Source organism: Entelurus aequoreus, linkage group LG02 (genome assembly GCF_033978785.1).
Source record: "Entelurus aequoreus isolate RoL-2023_Sb linkage group LG02, RoL_Eaeq_v1.1, whole genome shotgun sequence".
Lineage (NCBI taxonomy): Eukaryota > Metazoa > Chordata > Actinopteri > Syngnathiformes > Syngnathidae > Entelurus > Entelurus aequoreus.
Genome location: NC_084732.1, coordinates 30,293,342 through 30,311,921, shown reverse-complemented (window position 1 = coordinate 30,311,921; position 18,580 = coordinate 30,293,342).

Below are 18,580 nucleotides of genomic sequence, written 5' to 3'. Positions count from 1 at the left end.
GTGAGTCGGTTCTCCAGAATGTCCATTCGTTGTTGCAGCGTTAGAAGTTGCTCCAGGACAGCTTCTGGTTCCACCCCATCCTCTTCCTCTGCTGCCGCCTACTGTCTGGACTGTTCTAAATACATAGAGTCCAGCAAGTTAGTCAGCTCAGCAACACCATTTTGATTGGGCCTACTGGTGACATGGCGGAAAGGGTCAAGGGGCGGAGTTGAGTCCTGGGCTGCATCAGCAAAGTCCTGTCTGTCCTCTTCCTCCATTAGGGAGTGGCTGCTGGTCGACGTTGCTCCAATTAAACTAATTATGTGTAAGTATTTATTAATTGTCGTATATGTAAGTGTCTATGTGTGTAAATGTATAAAAATGGTATGTATTTATGTACCAGAAAATGGATGTATATATGTATCAAAATGTAGAAAAAACGGTGACACAATAGGAGTGTGCGTGTCACACTGCTGACTATTTAGGTAAAAAAAGTGAACCCAATATACATTTATATTTTAACAAGACAATTAATAGTTATATACTACTTATTCCCCTTAAAGTGCTTCGCTAAAAACAACGAATATATGAGCCGCTGATATCAATGATACACTAAGCCCCGCCCCCCCCCCCCCCCCCCGTACGGGCCACCACTCTGTAACAAACGCACCCAAGTTCCCCGGGTGTCTTTGCCACTACGCATTTAAGGAGTCACGGGTGGGACCTGATATTCAGCTGGGAATGATTAATACATTAAATAAACACAAGACATGTATAACTATCAGCCACAAAACGAACAGGCTTATATTTAATATGCCACAAATTAATCCCGCATAGCAAACAAGGAATTTTGCGATGAAAACAGAGCTGTTTGTATTGGGATACAATGGTGTCCCAATACTTCCGCTTCAACCCTTGACGTCACGCGCAAACGTCATCATACCTAGACGTTTTCAGCCGGAAGTTTCCCGGGAAATTTTAAATTGCACTTTATAAGTTAACCCGGCCGTATTGGCATGTGTTGCAATGTTAAGATTTCATCATTGATATATAAACTATCAGACTGCGTGGTCGGTAGTAGTGGGTTTCAGTAGGCCTTTGACTGGCTGTTAAAGTGGAGGAGTTTTGTGATTTCAAACTGTGAGTGCAACACAGGGCTAGTGACAGTGTGTGTGCGTGTTGGCAGGGCGGCTGCATATCATATGAGGACAGTTCAGCTAGTTGTTGTTGTTTTGACTTTATTATTAAATATAAAGTTGTTCATCACCCCCTTGTTATGTTTTTTTAATACACTGTACTGTATAGCGCTTAACATTGTGTTCAAAGTAGGGTTGTCCCAATACCAATATTGTAGTACCGGTACTGGTACCAAAATTGATTTTGATACTTTTCGATATTTTTCGGTACTTTTCTAAATAAGGGGGACCACAAAAATGGCATTATTGGCTTTATTTTAACAAAAAATCTTAAACATATGTTTCTATTTACAATCAAAGAACAATTTTGTCAAATAAAATAGTGAACATATTAGACATGTCTTTTAGTAGTAAGTAAGCAAACAAAGGCTCCTAATTATTCTGCTGACGTATGCAGTCACATATTGTGTCATTTCTCATATTGTGTCTATTTTGTCATAATTATGAGGGACAAGCTGTAAAAAAATATTAATCCATTTGTTCCTTTACTGTTAATATCTGGTTATTTTCTGTTTCAACATGTTCTATCTACACTTCTGTTAAAATGTAATAATCACTTATTCTTCTGTTGTTTGGATACTTTACATTAGTTTTGGATGATACCACAAATTTAGGTATCGATGCGATACCAAGTAGTTACAGGATCGTACATTGGTCATATTCAAAGTCCTCATGTGTCCAGGGACATATTTCCTGAGTTTATAAACATAATATGAATTTTTTTAAAAAGGAAAAAAGATTTTGTGACGATAAAAACTATCGATGTAATCATAGTAGTATTGACCAGATACGCTATTGTACTTGGTATCATTACAGTGGATGTCACATTTGTTTACATTGTGACGCCAGTGAGCTACGTTGTGTAGTGAAGCATGTTTAGCTATTCCTCGTCCTACAGGGATGATACTTGTAAGAAACATACTTTATTTGTCGCCATGGACTCGAGGATTAGTGATTTAGAAGTAGCTAAAACACTGCCAACTGCGGATGGACGTTCGCCGCTAGCTAGCTAGCCATGTCTTAAGGCACCTCTTCCTGAGGGCGTTTCGGTGTTATAACTTCACCTTTATCTTTAGTTTTTAGGCCAAAATGCGTCCGTTCTCCCTTTTCTGTCTACACACCATGTCTGTGTAGTGAGTCTCATTCTGCGTTGTGTAGTTTTTTAAAATAAAGGACACTTCGCCATGCCGTCGGTTCAGTATTTATTGGTAACCTGCGTTGGAAACACGAAACACACACACACACAGGTCACAACTTTCGGGCGGAGTGATATCTGCTCCTTCTCATTGAAAAGTCCGAAGGAAGAGGAAGTAACAAACATTCATTCATATAAAAATAATAATAAATTAACTTACATTAACAAAAACGTTTTATCACAAAATAATAATAATGCACAAATCCACATACCTGCGTTGGAAACACGAAACACACACACACACAGGTCACAACTTTCAGGCGGAGTGATATCTGCTCCTGTGTGAGGTAAATACCACGTGTAAATACTAACAAACAATTCACACAGTCGACGCTCTACTTCTAAATAATCGAAATTGTGCATAAAAATTACTTTAAACACATCACTTGTACACACAACAGTATTGGGTTAACTTTTAAAGTATCTAGAACGTTTAGGAAGAATATTTACAATATGAAGAAACACGGAGCATTGAAGAACTATTACCTTCTCATTGAAAAGTCCGAAGGAAGAGGAAGTAAAACAATCGAAAAAACAGCAAAGACACTTCCTGCACCGGACATCCGGTTCTTCAAAATAAAAGCGATACTTCAAAATAAAATAAAACACCCTGTCTAGTTCATAATATAGCGCAACAACATCACACTATTACATTCACCCCCACTGTTTTGCGCTATAAGATGAACAAGACTCACAGCTTTAATAACACAATACAGCAAAAAAAAATTGTACATATAGTATCTTCAGGTACCACTATGTAATTCCCTCATTACCAACTCATAAACCAGCCTATCCAGTTAATACAACTATCCAACTCAGGATTAGGATGAGCACTAGGTGATCAATCTCTTACTCAACCATAGGAAAAAGTGCCATATACACATTTTAAGGCTTGAGAAATACATAGTGCCAGCAATATGTACCCACTTCTATAAACATCTGGAATTTTCCTTTTTTCATGTTTTTATGAAAAATGAAAATTCTGTCAGCATTACAAAAACTCCTCTCAATATAAAAACAAGAGAAACGAAGAAGACAGAAAGGGGAGAAAAAACCCCCTCATCCTTAAAGATGGAAGTCTCTAACCCCTAACCTCAACTTTCTGTTTGGACATAACTTGGATAAGCCTATTTACCGGCCTAACTAATCTACCTAATCTTGAATCCACTTCTCAGAGAACTCACAGAACCCCCCTCCTGCACAGTAACTAGTCTGAGACTCGCTCGCAGCGACAGAATCCACACACGAAGTCACAACTGAGTATGAGAAATCTCTTACCCCAGACACAGCACAAGTGTCAAATGAATGGTCAAGCGGCTGAACATTACCTGAACTAGCCTCGATTGTTTCAGGAGAACCACTGGCATCCCCCCTATCGACCCGCTGTCCTTCTCTTAAATCACTGTGACCCTCAGGTAAATCTGACAAAACAGAAAGGTCAGCCTCCCCCTCTACTAGCGACTCAGAAAGACCAGATACCCAACGTGCAGTCCTGGCATCACTCTGCTCTTCCTGGCCCAATGAACCCCCAGACCGTTGACTCTGACTATCACTGAGGACAGAAAACTCAACTTCCTCATCAGATTCCTCCCACAAAGGGAGCGGCAAGAACTTAACCGGCATGATCAAATTTCTGTGAACTGTCTTGATCCGGCCAGTGACCGGGTGTCGAATGCTATATGTGTGAAGTTCGTCGTTCTTGCTTACAACCACATATACTGCACTTTCCCAACGATCTGATAATTTATTTTTCCCTCTCTCTCCTTTGTTCGCTAGCAAAACTCTGTCACCTTCTTCTACGGAGAATCCTTTTGTCTTTCGGTTATACACTTCAGCTTGCTTGGCCTGTCGTTTGCTGATATGTTTCTGAGCTAGTGTCATTGCTTCCCTCAGATCTTTTCCCAGAGACTGAACATACTTGTCCACATCCACGGTCTCTCCATCTAAGAGAACACTCTCAAACATCACATCGACAGGCAATCGAGGAGTGCGACCAAACATCAAGAAAAATGGCGGAAACCCTGTGGTTTCATGAATTGTGCAATTATATGCGAAAGTCAGTGAAGTCAGCATCTGAGGCCATTTTGCTTTTAAGCGTGGCGGTACAGCTTGAATCATCGAACCCAGGGTGCGGTTAAATCGCTCAGCCTGGCCGTTCCCCATAGGGTGGTACGGCGTGGTATGCGACTTTTCAACACAGGCCAACAATAAAAGCTCAGCTATTAACGAATTTTCAAAATTAGCCCCTTGGTCCGAATGGAGACGTGCTGGAAAACCATACACAGAAAAAAAATTATTCCACAGCACCCGAGCAACAGTTTTAGCAGTCTGGTTAGAACAGGGATAGGCACAAACTACCCTAGTGAAATGATCGGTGACTACCAGCACATCAACAGACCTGTTATTAACATCCTCTGCTGACCAAAAATCAACACATACCAACTCCATCGGAGCAGTAGTCACAATAGACAATAGTGGAGCTCTGGCTTCCGGCTCTGGAGCTTTGCTCAACACACATCTCTTACACTGAGTGACATACAACTTGACATCAGCAGCCATTGTGTCCCAATAGAAGCGTTGTCTAGCGAGCCACAAAGTGCGCTGCTGACCCTGATGGCCAGCGTCATCATGCAAGCCTTTCAACACTCGACTCCTCAGAGCAACTGGAATGACATATTGAAAAATTTTCTTTTTGCTCACCAGATGCTTGGAAACACGATAAATCACACCCAGCCGGGTTGTGAGTTTTCCCCACTGCCTCAGTGTCCTGTTAGTCTCCTCAGACTCCTGAACTCTCTCCCTGCGAGAGGGACGGTGACCTCTGTCCACAAAGAACCGTACTCTACTCAACACAGGGTCCTGAAACTGCATTTTGTGCAGTTCTTCATCAGTGAAAACGGGCAACGGGGTCTGACCCATCGCTGCCACCTGTTCTAATTGCTGCACCTGAGAGACGGCCCTCACCGAAACACCATCCTCCCAGTGACAATGTGCATCAAATACTGCGGACACTTCCTGTCTTGTAATCTTACCTGCAACACTAGCCTCGCCCCCACAGACTATAGAGGAACTGGCGTTAGCTGGAGGCTGCTCACTCCTTCCTGGGCGCTCACAGGACAGATGAAACATATCCTGCACTTGGGGTCCTAAAACGCCACTCGCCTCTCTTAACAAAACAGCATAAGGAGTTCTCGTCAATCTATGCATTACCTTACACCTCACAAAAGGCTCTCTGCTCAGAGCATCGGCAACGGTATTCTTGGGTCCAGGAAGATACTGGATGTCGAAATCAAATGGAGCCAGTTTAGACACCCACCTGTGCTCACATGCATCCAGTTTTGGTTTCGACAGTATGTACTTGAGCGGATTGTTATCCGTCCACACAGTAAATTTCTGTCCCTGCAGCAAATGACTGAACTTATCATGAATGGCCCACTTCATTGCAAGGAACTCAAGTCTATGAGCTGGGTACTTAGACTGAGCATGATTCAATGACTTGCTGGCAAAGGCAACAGGCCTAGCTATGTCATATCCGTCCTGAACTTGTGAAAGTACAGCCCATAGTCCGCTGGTGGATGCATCGACAGACAGAATAAAAGGCTTAGAAAAATCAGGATGGGCTAGCAAAACCTGGTCAACAAGAGCCTGCTTCAGAGCTTCAAAAGCCTGCTTACACTCTTCATTCCAATCGGCAGGAGTAAGTCTGCGTACCGCTTTCCGACGCAGTTTACCACGAGCCCCACGTGGCTGTTTACCCCCTGAAAGAAGTTGAAAAAGCGGCTTAGCTATCATAGAGCAGTTCTCAATGAAATGTTGGTAATATATTACCATGCCAAGGAACGAGCGCAACTTTTCAACTGACGGTGTGACACCATCACTGTCCATCATGTCGGACTCACTCACGCTCACAATGGCCCGCACTTTGTCTGAATCAGTGGATATCCCCTCCTGAGAAACCACATGCCCCAAAAACTTTACAGATCTCCGCAATAATTTACATTTAGCCGGAGAGAGCTTCAGGTTGTGCTGCTGCAAACGCTTGAAAACTAGCTCCAGCCTTTCCAGACTCTGCTGCTCTGTCCTGCCAAAGACCAACACGTCATCAAGGTAGCAAAGCAGAGACATGAAGTTCTGATCACCAAAGATGGTGAGCATCATCCTCATAAAAGTGGCTGGACTATTACAGAGGCCCTGAGGCATGCGATTATACTCATGTAACCCCAGAGGCGACGAAAAGGCAGTATATTTCTTATCATCCTCGTGGAGTGGCACATTGTAATAGCCCGATGTCAGATCAAGCGTGCTGAAAAAGGCATTACCCCCCAACGCCGCCAGCACATCCGCCTGATGAGGCAGAGGGTGAGCGTCTTTGACTGTGCGGGCGTTTAACCAGCGAAAATCTGTGCACACTCTGAGGTTACCATCTTTCTTCCAACACAACACCAAAGGTGAAGCGTACTCGCTACTTGACTTTCTGATTATATCCCGTTCTTCCATCTCATCCAGAGTCTCTCTCAACTTCTGGTAGTGTGCTGGAGAGAGCCTCCGATAAGGCAACCTAAAGGGGCGGACATCAGTCAGTCGAATACGGTGACAAAAGCCAGTAGCCTCCCCACAATCCAAAGTGTGTCTGGAGAACACGCTTTCGTACTTCTCAATCAAATCAGTCAATTTCTCTTTCCAAGCTGGAGATATGTCACATTCATTCACTGACAACCCCCGTAGACCCAGACCCTCGAGCCTAGAATCCCCTCTTATCACACTGCCGCTCACCGAGCTCTGCGCTGTCAAACTGCCATGACAGTCGTCACTGTTGACTCTCACCACATTTTGGTGAACAGTATGTTCAATACCATCATCAAAATCCTCCAATGCGATGCACGGGGCAACATCTGCCACTTTCGCATTTCTTCGCAAAGTCAATATGGATGTAGTTGGGTTGATTATTTTCACGGGGACCCAACCATCTCCCCACAAAGGAGTCACTACCCTACCGACTAGTATGTTACGGGGCACACAACGTGATGAACTTGGCTCCACGATAACAGTACTGCCAACTGAGAGTTTAGTCTCTTTGGGAAGGCGGCCCCACACAACATGTTCACTCATAGGCTCCAATGTTACTGCCTGTTTGAGTTTGACTGTCCCCACTCTGTCTGGAATCTTGTCCCCTCTCCACCTTTCCAGATTAGCCAGAAACCGAATGAACTCACTGGCTTCTTGCTGCTGTTGCGAATCAGATTTGCCCACTAAACGCCAATAAGCCTCATCAGACTTAAATCTTTTGATGATCGGTTTCAGAAGATTAGTGCCCACAATCATTTCATCTACCTGTCCGCCAATAATCAGCACTGGAACAAGATAGTCAGAGTCAAACAGTCTGAGTTTCATCTCACAAATCCCCACTGGCTCCGTCTGCTTCCCACCACACCCAACGAGAACAATGTCTGTAGAGGATATTAAATCGCCACCCACTACTCCCGCCTCCCTCAACTGAGGTACAAGATCTGCGCGCAGAGAAGTGGCCATGGACCCACTATCTAACATCCCCTGAACCTTGACTTTGTCCCCTGCTACCACAGTGGTGAAAAACAAACTGTCACTTTCGCCTGTTCTCATTGTGTTCTGAAAAATCATTGTTTTGTCTGATGGCGCTAATTCACAGGCAGCAGAAAACACTGATTGAATATCAACATCAATAGAGGGAAAACCACTTAGCCCCACGTTGCCCTCCGCCAAAGAGGAGCTGTCTAGTTTTCCGAACTCTGAGGTGTGGTGACTGAGTCGGAACTGCTTGACTACAATTAGCGCCGATATGGCCTGGTAAGTAACATCTGAAGCATAACTTGTTCATCCGGCAGTGCACACTGGTGCTATGGTCAGAACTGCCACACACTCTACAGTCGCGAGTGTATCTGGGTGCTCTGTTCTGCAATGAATTGTGTACCGTATTATGAGGCGAGTCGTGTGCTAATTGAACATTACTAGACAATGTACGCTCCAGTAACTGCAAAACTCTGTCTATTGTGGATTTTTCCTCAGCAGAGGGTAGCTGGTTTGGTACAACTTTGGGAGCGGAAGACAAAATCCCCCCCATCTGAATATCACTGACTATCCCCTCTTGCTTTGTTCCCACTGTCACCTCCTTCTGTACTGACAGTTGACTCCCACAAAATGTCTGCACCTTCCTGTGGTTATCAAGGTGTTCTTGTACCTCCTGGGCAGACCATTCACGAGGTGGCTTTGTTTTATATATCAATGCCAGTTCTTTATCAGGGCAGTTACAAACAAACATGATCACTGCATGACGACTCAACTCCGTAACAGGCTCACCTTTACTGACTAAGCATTGCTCCATCATTTCGGCTGATTTGTTGAGTCTAACCCAGTAGTTTAGAGGGCTTTCCCCAGCAACAGGCTGTACTGCATAGAAGTCAGCTAGGGGTAGGTCGGATTGCACCACGTCACCAAAATGGCACCTTAACACACCATAGACTACATTAACATCTATGGTGTCAGGATTGCTGCGCAGCCATACTTTGGTGACATCCCTGGCCTTGCCCAGGAGTCTGTTTACAACCTCCCCAATACTCTCTGTCCCACTGTACCCCTGTTTGGAAGTGTAGCTCCTCATTAACTCCTCCCACTCCAAGATGGAGTATTTATCTGTGCTATCCCCTCTAAAGTATGGTGGAACATTGACTTCAGAACGTAGCACCAAATTCAATTTTGAAGCATCAATGACAGTGGTGCCACACTGGTCAGGGTGGTAGACATGCTGAGGTCGGTCAGGGCTTACAGTGGTTGTATGATCAGGGATGACATTATGGCACAAACTGGCTTTGATAGATTCTCCAATCTCTGACCCTATTGACCTAGCTAATTCAACTAGCTGACTGGAAGATAACTCCAAACCAGTACTGGGTAAGTTTCGATGTGCGGGACCTACTGGTGATACCCCTGTAGTGAAAGACAGGGTACGGGGCCTGACCACCTCATCTCTCCGCCTCTCATGTCTGCCCCCCTCCACAGTAGAATGGCCTGGTTGCAATACAGGTCGACCTGGCGTGGACATTGACAGGGGAGTGTACATCAAAACACCCCGACCCCTCCCCACACTCTTAATTTCCGACCCATGTACGTTAAATACTTCCATATTGGCAACCCACCCCAAATCACAGCGAAATATGCTAGTTCAACCCAGCAACACGGAAAACACCACAATGAACCAGCATAACACCCAAACACTGATAACACAATTTGAGCAAAATAGTCCCTTTTTTTTCTTTTTTCGAGTCTCTTAATTCAGCCAAACCACAGATGAGGATACCGTATTGCAGCCACAGCTCCGGATGGTTCAGCACACGGCGATATTCTGCTCTTCACAGCCGATCTGTAGCGCCCGTGTGTCGTCCTCAAAAACAGGAACTGCAGCAATCAGCCCCCATCTGCTCTGTCTCAGGTACTGCAGCAACGGCGGTGGTCAGCTTCAGCTGAACAGTCGACGAGTCACGGCACCAATTTTGTAGTGAGTCTCATTCTGCGTTGTGTAGTTTCTTAAAATAAAGGACACTTCGCCATGCCGTCGGTTCAGTATTTATTGGTAACCTGCGTTGGAAACACGAAACACACACACACACACACAGGTCACAACTTTCGGGCGGAGTGATATCTGCTCCTTCTCATTGAAAAGTCCGAAGGAAGAGGAAGTAACAAACATTAATTCATATAAAAATAATAATAAATTAACTTACATTAACAATAACGTTTTATCACAAAATAATAATAATGCACAAATCCACATACCTGCGTTGGAAACACGAAACACACACACACACAGGTCACAACTTTCGGGCGGAGTGATATCTGCTCCTTCTCATTGAAAAGTCCGAAGGAAGAGGAAGTAACAAACATTAATTCATATAAAAATAATAATAAATTAACTTACATTAACAATAACGTTTTATCACAAAATAATAATAATGCACAAATCCACATACCTGCGTTGGAAACACGAAACACACACACACACAGGTCACAACTTTCGGGCGGAGTGATATCTGCTCCTGTGTGAGGTAAATACCACGTGTAAATACTAACAAACAATTCACACAGTCGACGCTCTACTTCTAAATAAACAAAATTGTGCATAAAAATTACTTTAAACACATCACTTGTACACACAACAGTATTGGGTTAACTTTTAAAGTATCTAGAACGTTTAGGAAGAATATTTACAATATGAAGAAACACGGAGCATTGAAGAACTATTACCTTCTCATTGAAAAGTCCGAAGGAAGAGGAAGTAAAACAATCGAAAAAACAGCAAAGACACTTCCTGCACCGGACATCCGGTTCTTCAAAATAAAAGCGATACTTCAAAATAAAATATAACACCCTGTCTAGTTCATAATATAACGCAACAACATCACACTATTACATCTGCTTGTATGTACTCAGTGATTGTGCGCTGCCGAACATGCTCCTCTGCTCGCAAAACCAGCAATGTCATGACGTGACGACGACGCGCTGTCATGCCAGGGAACCGGTACTTTTCAAACAGAGTATAGCACCGTTTTTGATTTATTAGTACCGTGATACTATATCAATACCGGTATACTGTAGAACCTTAGTTCAAAGTGTACAAATGTTTACTAAAATATGGACTTTTATCAAGGCTGGAACCCATAAATCATGTTTACATTGTTTCTTATGGAGGAATTAGTTTCAATATGCAAACTCTTCTTTTGTCGAACCCTGTTCAAGTGTGTAAAACCGTGTTTCACTGTCAAACAAAAATCATAACTTCATTGTTGCATTATCCGCCTTGACAGCAGCTTCTTCACATGTTACCCACTTTGCACACCCCGTTTCTAGCTGTTTGGGAGTCAGCTCAGGGGTCTTTAAAGCTGGGACCATGGTAATTTGATTGACACAGTGACATTTACATTACATGCATGTACAAAGTAGAGTTTGTATGGTATACTGGTATTAGTATAGTACCGCGATACTAATTAATCATATTCCGTACTATACCGCCTCTGAAAAGTAGATCTACACCTAACATTCACTGTAATGATACCAAGTACAGTAGCGTATCTAGTCGATACTACTATTATTACGTAGATATTTTTTGTGATCACAACATCTTTAATTAAAAAAAACAACTATATTATGTTTGTAAACATAGGAAATATGTCCCTGGACACATGAGGACTTTGAATATGACAAATGTATGATCCTGTAACTACTTGATATTGGATTTATACCCAAATTTGTGGTATCATCCAAAACTAATGTAAAGTATCAAACAACAGAAGAATAAATGATTATTACATTTTAACAGAAGTGTAGATAGAACATGTTAAAAGAGAAAGTAAGCAGACAATAACAGTAAATGAACAAGTAGATTAATAAATAATTTCTACCACTTGTCTTTAATAATTTTGACAAAATAATAGAATGGAAAATGACACAATATTTTACTGCATATGTCAGCAGCTAAATTAGGAGCCTTTGTTTGCTTACTTACTAATAAAAGACAAGTTGTCTTGTATGTTCACTATTTTACTTAAGGACTAACTTGCAATAAGAAGCTTATGTTTAATGTACCGTAAGATTTTTTGTTAAAATAAAACCAATAATGCAATTTTTTGTGGTACCCTTTATTTAGAAAAGTACCGAAAACTAACGACATAATTTTGGTACCGGTACCAAAATATTGGTATCGGGACAACGCTAGTACAAAGTAATATGTGATGCACCAAATACACATGATATAACTTTGTTATATACTTCTGTATTGTTGGGCACAAACAAAAACTAGGGTAGCACTAAACAGTCAAAAATGCTCACAACTGGAGCCAGGAGCGCACATGCTACCCACTTTGCACACCCCGTTTGTAGCTGTTTGGGGGTCAATGTCTATCAGCTCAAAGGTTTTTAAAGCTGGGAACATGGTAATTTGATTGACACACTGACATTTACATTAAATGCATGTACAAAGTAGGGTTGTACGGTATACCGGTATTAGTTATAGTACAGCGATACTAATTAATCATATTTGGTACTATACCGCTTCTGAAAAATAGATCAACACCTAACATCCACTGTAATTATACTTGATTGATTGAGACTTTTATTAGTAGGTTGCACAGTGAAGTACATATTCCGTACAATTGACCACTAAATGGTAACACCCGAATAAGTTTTTCAACATGTTTAAGTCAGGGTCCACTTAAATTGATTCATGATACAGATATATACTATCAGATATATACTATCATCATAATACAGTCATCACACAAGATAATCATCAAGGTATATGCATTGAATTATTTACATTATTTACAATACGGGGTGTGGGATGTCGATACTACTATGATTACATCGATATTTTTTAGCATCACAACATCTTCTTTCATTCTACAAGTTCACAAGTTAGAGAGATAAAATACGACACAATACCCAAAGGTTTGAGCATAAATAAAAATACAAAAAAATGGAAATATAAATCAATTGTTTGCCATCCACCAGTGATAGGATTAAGAAATGTTTTTTCGAGAGTACATTACTTAAAGTGTTAAAATGTATACAATGAAGTCCCGGAAGTTGACCAACAAGGTCCATGTGGACATATCCTCCGGATATTTTAGATCACACACACACACAGACAGACAGGAGGGCATTTAATCATACAGAAGGTCTAAAAGACGATACATCTTTAATGACAGACACCGAAAGGAACGCTGACTGACCAGCAACTACTTTGGATTAGAGGCTAGGTTGTCCGGCAGCAGACCAAAGACAAACAAGCGAGGTGGGCCCGGTTGGGGACGGGAAGAGGAGCGGCCCAGAGGTGAGTGACATGGCCCAGCCAGTTGTATCCCATGATTAACCCTTTGTGTCCAGGCCTTTTTGGACCTAATCAAAAGACTAAGACAGGTCTAATGGGTAGAAATGATGGCTCAGTAAAAGGGGGGACAGGGTCAGTGGGTGGGCCAGACAAGGTCTTTGTACTGCCCTTTCCTCGCCCCACTAATTAGCTGTCTTAGAGGGTGGAGGATGGAGTGGAGACGAGGGGGAGGGGGAGGAGGAGGAGGGGAGAACTGAGGTGAAGATTGCAGGCAACAGATGGAGAACAACTGTGTGCAGGGAGAAGTGGCGGTGATGTTGCGGCTACTGTTGCAGCACCGTTGACACAAGAAGACCAGGCGAGATGGAAAGTGACATGCTGTCACCAGAATTTCAACATAGCAAAACAAATGCTTATGACGCTGTGATGAACGCCCTTGGGTGATAAATTCAGCTGAAGCAAAGTCACGATTGGCTAAATTATGAATGTGCCTACTGTGGCCACATGTTTACCAAGACTGGAAAAGGGCCCATGGACATTACTTACACCAACCACAATCTTTGGCACAAGAATACAAAAGCTGTGTCAAAATTAATAATGTAATAATTTCATCAATACCAGTTCTGCAGAGTATTCATGGTAGCATGGCTATCGCTTGCTCATACAGGCAGATATATTTCATTTGCAAATTAGTGAAAAGAAACATTGTGCTTTTTAAAACCAGAGCCTGGGGAAGTGTGTCTATAGAAAAGAGGACAGGCTCCAAGATTGATCCCTGGGGTACACCACAATTGAAAGCAGACACAGAGGAGTTGTATTGGCATAAGCTTACAGAAAAACTGTTATCGGTCAAATAGATGCTAGCCTTGTAACCTTAACACCCTCACAGATTGAGGACAAGGAATGGCTAACATGCTTCACAGCGAGCAGGACGACACAAGAAAGTCATGCTAACCGCTTAAGCAGGGGTGATCAGTTCAAATATCGAGAGTACTTAAGTAAATATATTTTAAAATGTTTTTCTTTGGCTGATTTTGTTGTCGTTTATAAACTCATGATTTAATGGGAGGCAGCACGGTGGAACAGGGGTTAGTGCATGTGCCTCACAATACGAAGGTCCTGAGTAGTCCTGGGTTCAATCCCGGGCTCGGGATCTTTCTGTGTGGAGTTTGCATGTTCTCCCCGTGACTGCGTGGGTTCCCTCCGGGTACTCCGGCTTCCTCCCACCTCCAAAAACATGCACCTGGGGATGGATTGATTGGCAAGACTAAATTGGCTTTAGTGTGTGAATGTGAGTGTGAATGTTGTCTGTCTATCTGTGTTGGCCCTGCGATGAGGTGGCGACTTGTCCAGGGTGTACCCCGCCTTCCGCCCGAATGCTGCTGAGTAAGGCTCCAGCACCCCCCGCGACCCCAAAAAGGGACAAGCGGTAGAAAATGGATGGATGGGATGGATTTAATGGGAATCTAATAGTAGTTTTGCTTTTGTTTAGTTATTGTTCACTAGCCATTTTAATTTTCTTAAACAATTGTACGTAGCATTTTATACCACAAATGTAACACTTCATCTGATTTACAACAATACTAGCAAATTCTAAATTTCATAGAAAAAGCTTTAGGAAAATGTAGTATTGTGTTCACTTCGGTTACATGCTAACAACACTTTGATTTCCATAATCCATAACAACATTGTTAAAGTATCTTATCGGAGGCCAATAATGCTGATTGAAACATTCCTAGTAACAATATGCTAATTAATGTGGTAGTACAACTGCAGTGCATCATATTGTAATTGTTTACATAGAATAAATGTGGACAGTCAAGTTATTCTAAAAAAAAAAAAAAAAACATTAAATTTATTGCTGTCAAACAATTAAACAATTTTAATCAGATTATGCACAGGATGGATATGAATAAATTTTGATTACTTGCAATTAAATATAATTCATTTTAATCTATATTAATAGTGTTGTTGTTTTTTGCTCGACCATAGTGATTCAGGGAAGAAGGGAATATGTATGCACTTGAATTTTACATCATGTTAATGTTACATGAAAGGTCTGATTTTGTAAACAAACTTTTATCCACATTCAAGCAGAACGTTCCTCCTTTTGTAATAATAAAGCGCAATATTAAGTAAGATCTTCAAGTGAAGACAAAACCCCTTCCTGCAGAATGTGCATAATACTGTTTTATCAGGTTTTTTCCCCATGCACAGTAGAGGGTCCACGTGCTGTTAAGTGTCTTCCGTATCAACTTGTTTGCTTCTACAGCCTGTCACTCCAATCAACACATCACAGTACATCAACTACCCGTTTGCACATGCGCAAAGGGAACACTACATTGACACAATGCACAATATGCATTTCCAGAGATGTTTCAGAGACTTTGAGTCATTCTTTGCTGCAGATGAGAAGGTTCAGTAAAATGTCAGAATAATTGGGACGATGGATTAATTTGATAATCGCATTGTTCTGATAGCCATAATTAGTTTGTATAATGTTGGCAGAAAATGTATACTACAATCGCAATTTGTATTAATTTTTTAGCCAGTATCATTTGATAGAACAAGTAAATGTTTTTTTAAACTCTGCTTTATAACTATATTTGATTTGATTTAAATGTATTGGTCCCCGTTGGGGAAATTGAGTTTCACTGCTGAACAATAGACATTACACATCACGAACAAAAATAACAAAAAGACATCATACATGACCAACACATTTACAGGCTTGTCAGACAGGTCGGCCGGGCCTGCTGTTTAGGGCGGCTATAGCTGCAGGGATAAGGCTTTTCCCGAGGCGGGCCCTCCGGAATTTGATAGTTCTGTACCTGCGCCCTGATGGTAGTGGGATGATGTATTGGTGTAGTGGGTGAGTCATATCCTGGACTATTGTGTTTGCCAGTCGAATGATGGACTTTTGGTTTAGATCTGAAATGTTGATATTAAAGTGTATGTACTGGCCACTATGATTGTTGAAATGTCCTTAGCTTTTAAAACATTATTTGATGTGACAAGGGAAGGTTTGTGTTATCAAACTCCTGTGCTGTATACTTGACAGGGTATCACCCCAGATTGCCAACACACCTGTGGCAGTGGTGGCATGGCTATAGGCCAACAAAAGTAATAACATCTATTTTTTCTTACATCGTTTTGGTCTTTTTTTCCAATTGTTGCTAGTTATATGTACTTTGTTGAGAAATGTTCAAGTTTCTTCCATCTCCAATTCTTTTAGTCACTTTTTTTTAAATTTAAAACAACTAACAACAAATCTAGCATCCGTTTCTGGTGTTATTGAGACTTTTCTGTCGCTCCATGTACACAAAGAACAGCAGGAGCTGCAGCAACCCTCAACTGCCCCAAAACACTTACCGACATCACACTTGCTTCGCGCTGCTGCTCCACTTTGTCTCCTTAAAAGCTGCCAACATTGCACATTTTGTAAATCGCTGTCCACGGGTATATCTCAGAAAGTTAAAGTATGTCCACATCACACATGCTGCCTCTACTTCAGACAACACTGTGCGTATTCCTTACGTCATCGCAACATCCGATTTTGGCCGCGTTGATAGGGACAAGCGGTAGAAAATGGAAGGATGGATGGATGTTTCTGTGATCAAAGTATTTTTACGGTAGCCACATTTTCCGTGCATAACTAGTGAATAGTGCACAAATAATAGGCTGCAATATATAAATATACATATATTTATCCTGCTGTTTTTAAAGTTAATGTTCGTGTATTATTGATGTTCACTGTTCCCATGATCGTGAACACACCACGTTGGCGGAGAATGGGGAAGTGTTGTGTGTCTGGGAGTGAAAAATGTAGACGAACGTGTGTGCACGGGAGGGAATACGTGTTGGAATTGGGCCGGTTATTAGCATTAGATTTGTGACAAAAATTCAAAACGTCAGACTTTGTGTGACTTCTTCTGGAGGCTAAAAAACATCATATTACTTTGATTTGTTTTCACATAAAAAATCCACATTTTTAAGGGGTGGCGGCTTTTATTTTGCCATGGCGGGTTGCCAAGATCAATTACATTAAGGGAAAACCCTGCTTGAATATCAATTGGCCATTACATAGTCATCTTTTTTGGTAACCATTGATCGTAAACAAACAAAGTACTTAAAATATGACATTTCTAACAAGCCAAATAGACCTGCAACAAAGGCATAAATGACCAAAAACAAGCCAAACACACAAGCCTTAAATGTTTGCTGAACTGACATTTTGTGAGATACATTAGTTTTTGTGTCACTTCATGCACATGTTCAAAAGCTGCAGTATATAAAATGTTGAAAGCACTGGTGTCAAACTCAATGTCAAAGGGCCAGATCATTATATGTGGCCTTCAAAAGCCTGGAAATAATGTGCATTAACAAAGAACTCTATCTTTTTTGCTAAATGTATTTGATATTTAAATTTTGACAGAAAACCTGTACTAGAGGCAATTGAATATGTTCTAAACTTGGATATCTGGTCATGTAACAAGATATTCTAAGGATCTTTTTTATATCAACCATCCCTAAATATCAATTTGTTTGAAAATACATATTTTATATATATTCACTACATGTGGCCCCCAATGAAAACGAGTTTGACACCTCTTCTTTAGCGGTATAATTTGCAAAAAATCCAGATCCTTAAAGGCATTTAGCGTTTATAACTGCGGCAAAAAGAAATAGTCAAAAGATGGTAATTGTGACCAACTTGATTTTCTTGAAAAAAGATTGTAGACGCCCTACGGACTAAGTGGACTAATTGGGCCTGGTTGGATTGAACATGCCGACAGCAGCAATTGAACATGATTGACATTTGACACCTCAAAAGATCATAATTGACTCTTTCCTCACTTTAACTCAAGTAACAACGCTTTCAAGTCTAAGATTGGTGTTTTTTCTCGGTAACAAAGGCTTGATCCACTCTCAGGGTGACGATGCACAGGTAACAACCAACTATGCCGCTAATTGGATGCAAATGTCATCGCATTTATTTTTAGTTCCACACCTAGCATCACCGTTTCCTCAAATGAGGGCGGATTTCTGCAAATCAATGCTAAGAAAATGAAATTCTCACTCAACCATAACAAGTGTGGTATAAAAACCTTCACAGTCCGACGGCGCAGAAGGAATTCCAAAAATTGTTTTCAACAATAAATAGAAGCCATGCAGTGACCATGAACCACCCAGACGGCGGCGAGGAGGAAAAGGAGGGCTCCCGAGCACTCAAAAATCACCTCGGGGACGTCATCCCAGCGGACAGAACAGCGAACCACCGCTCCTGGCATCCTGTAAACACTGTCCATCTTAGCTACCTTTTATTTGAAAGGTGTGACAAACAAAGGCAGACTT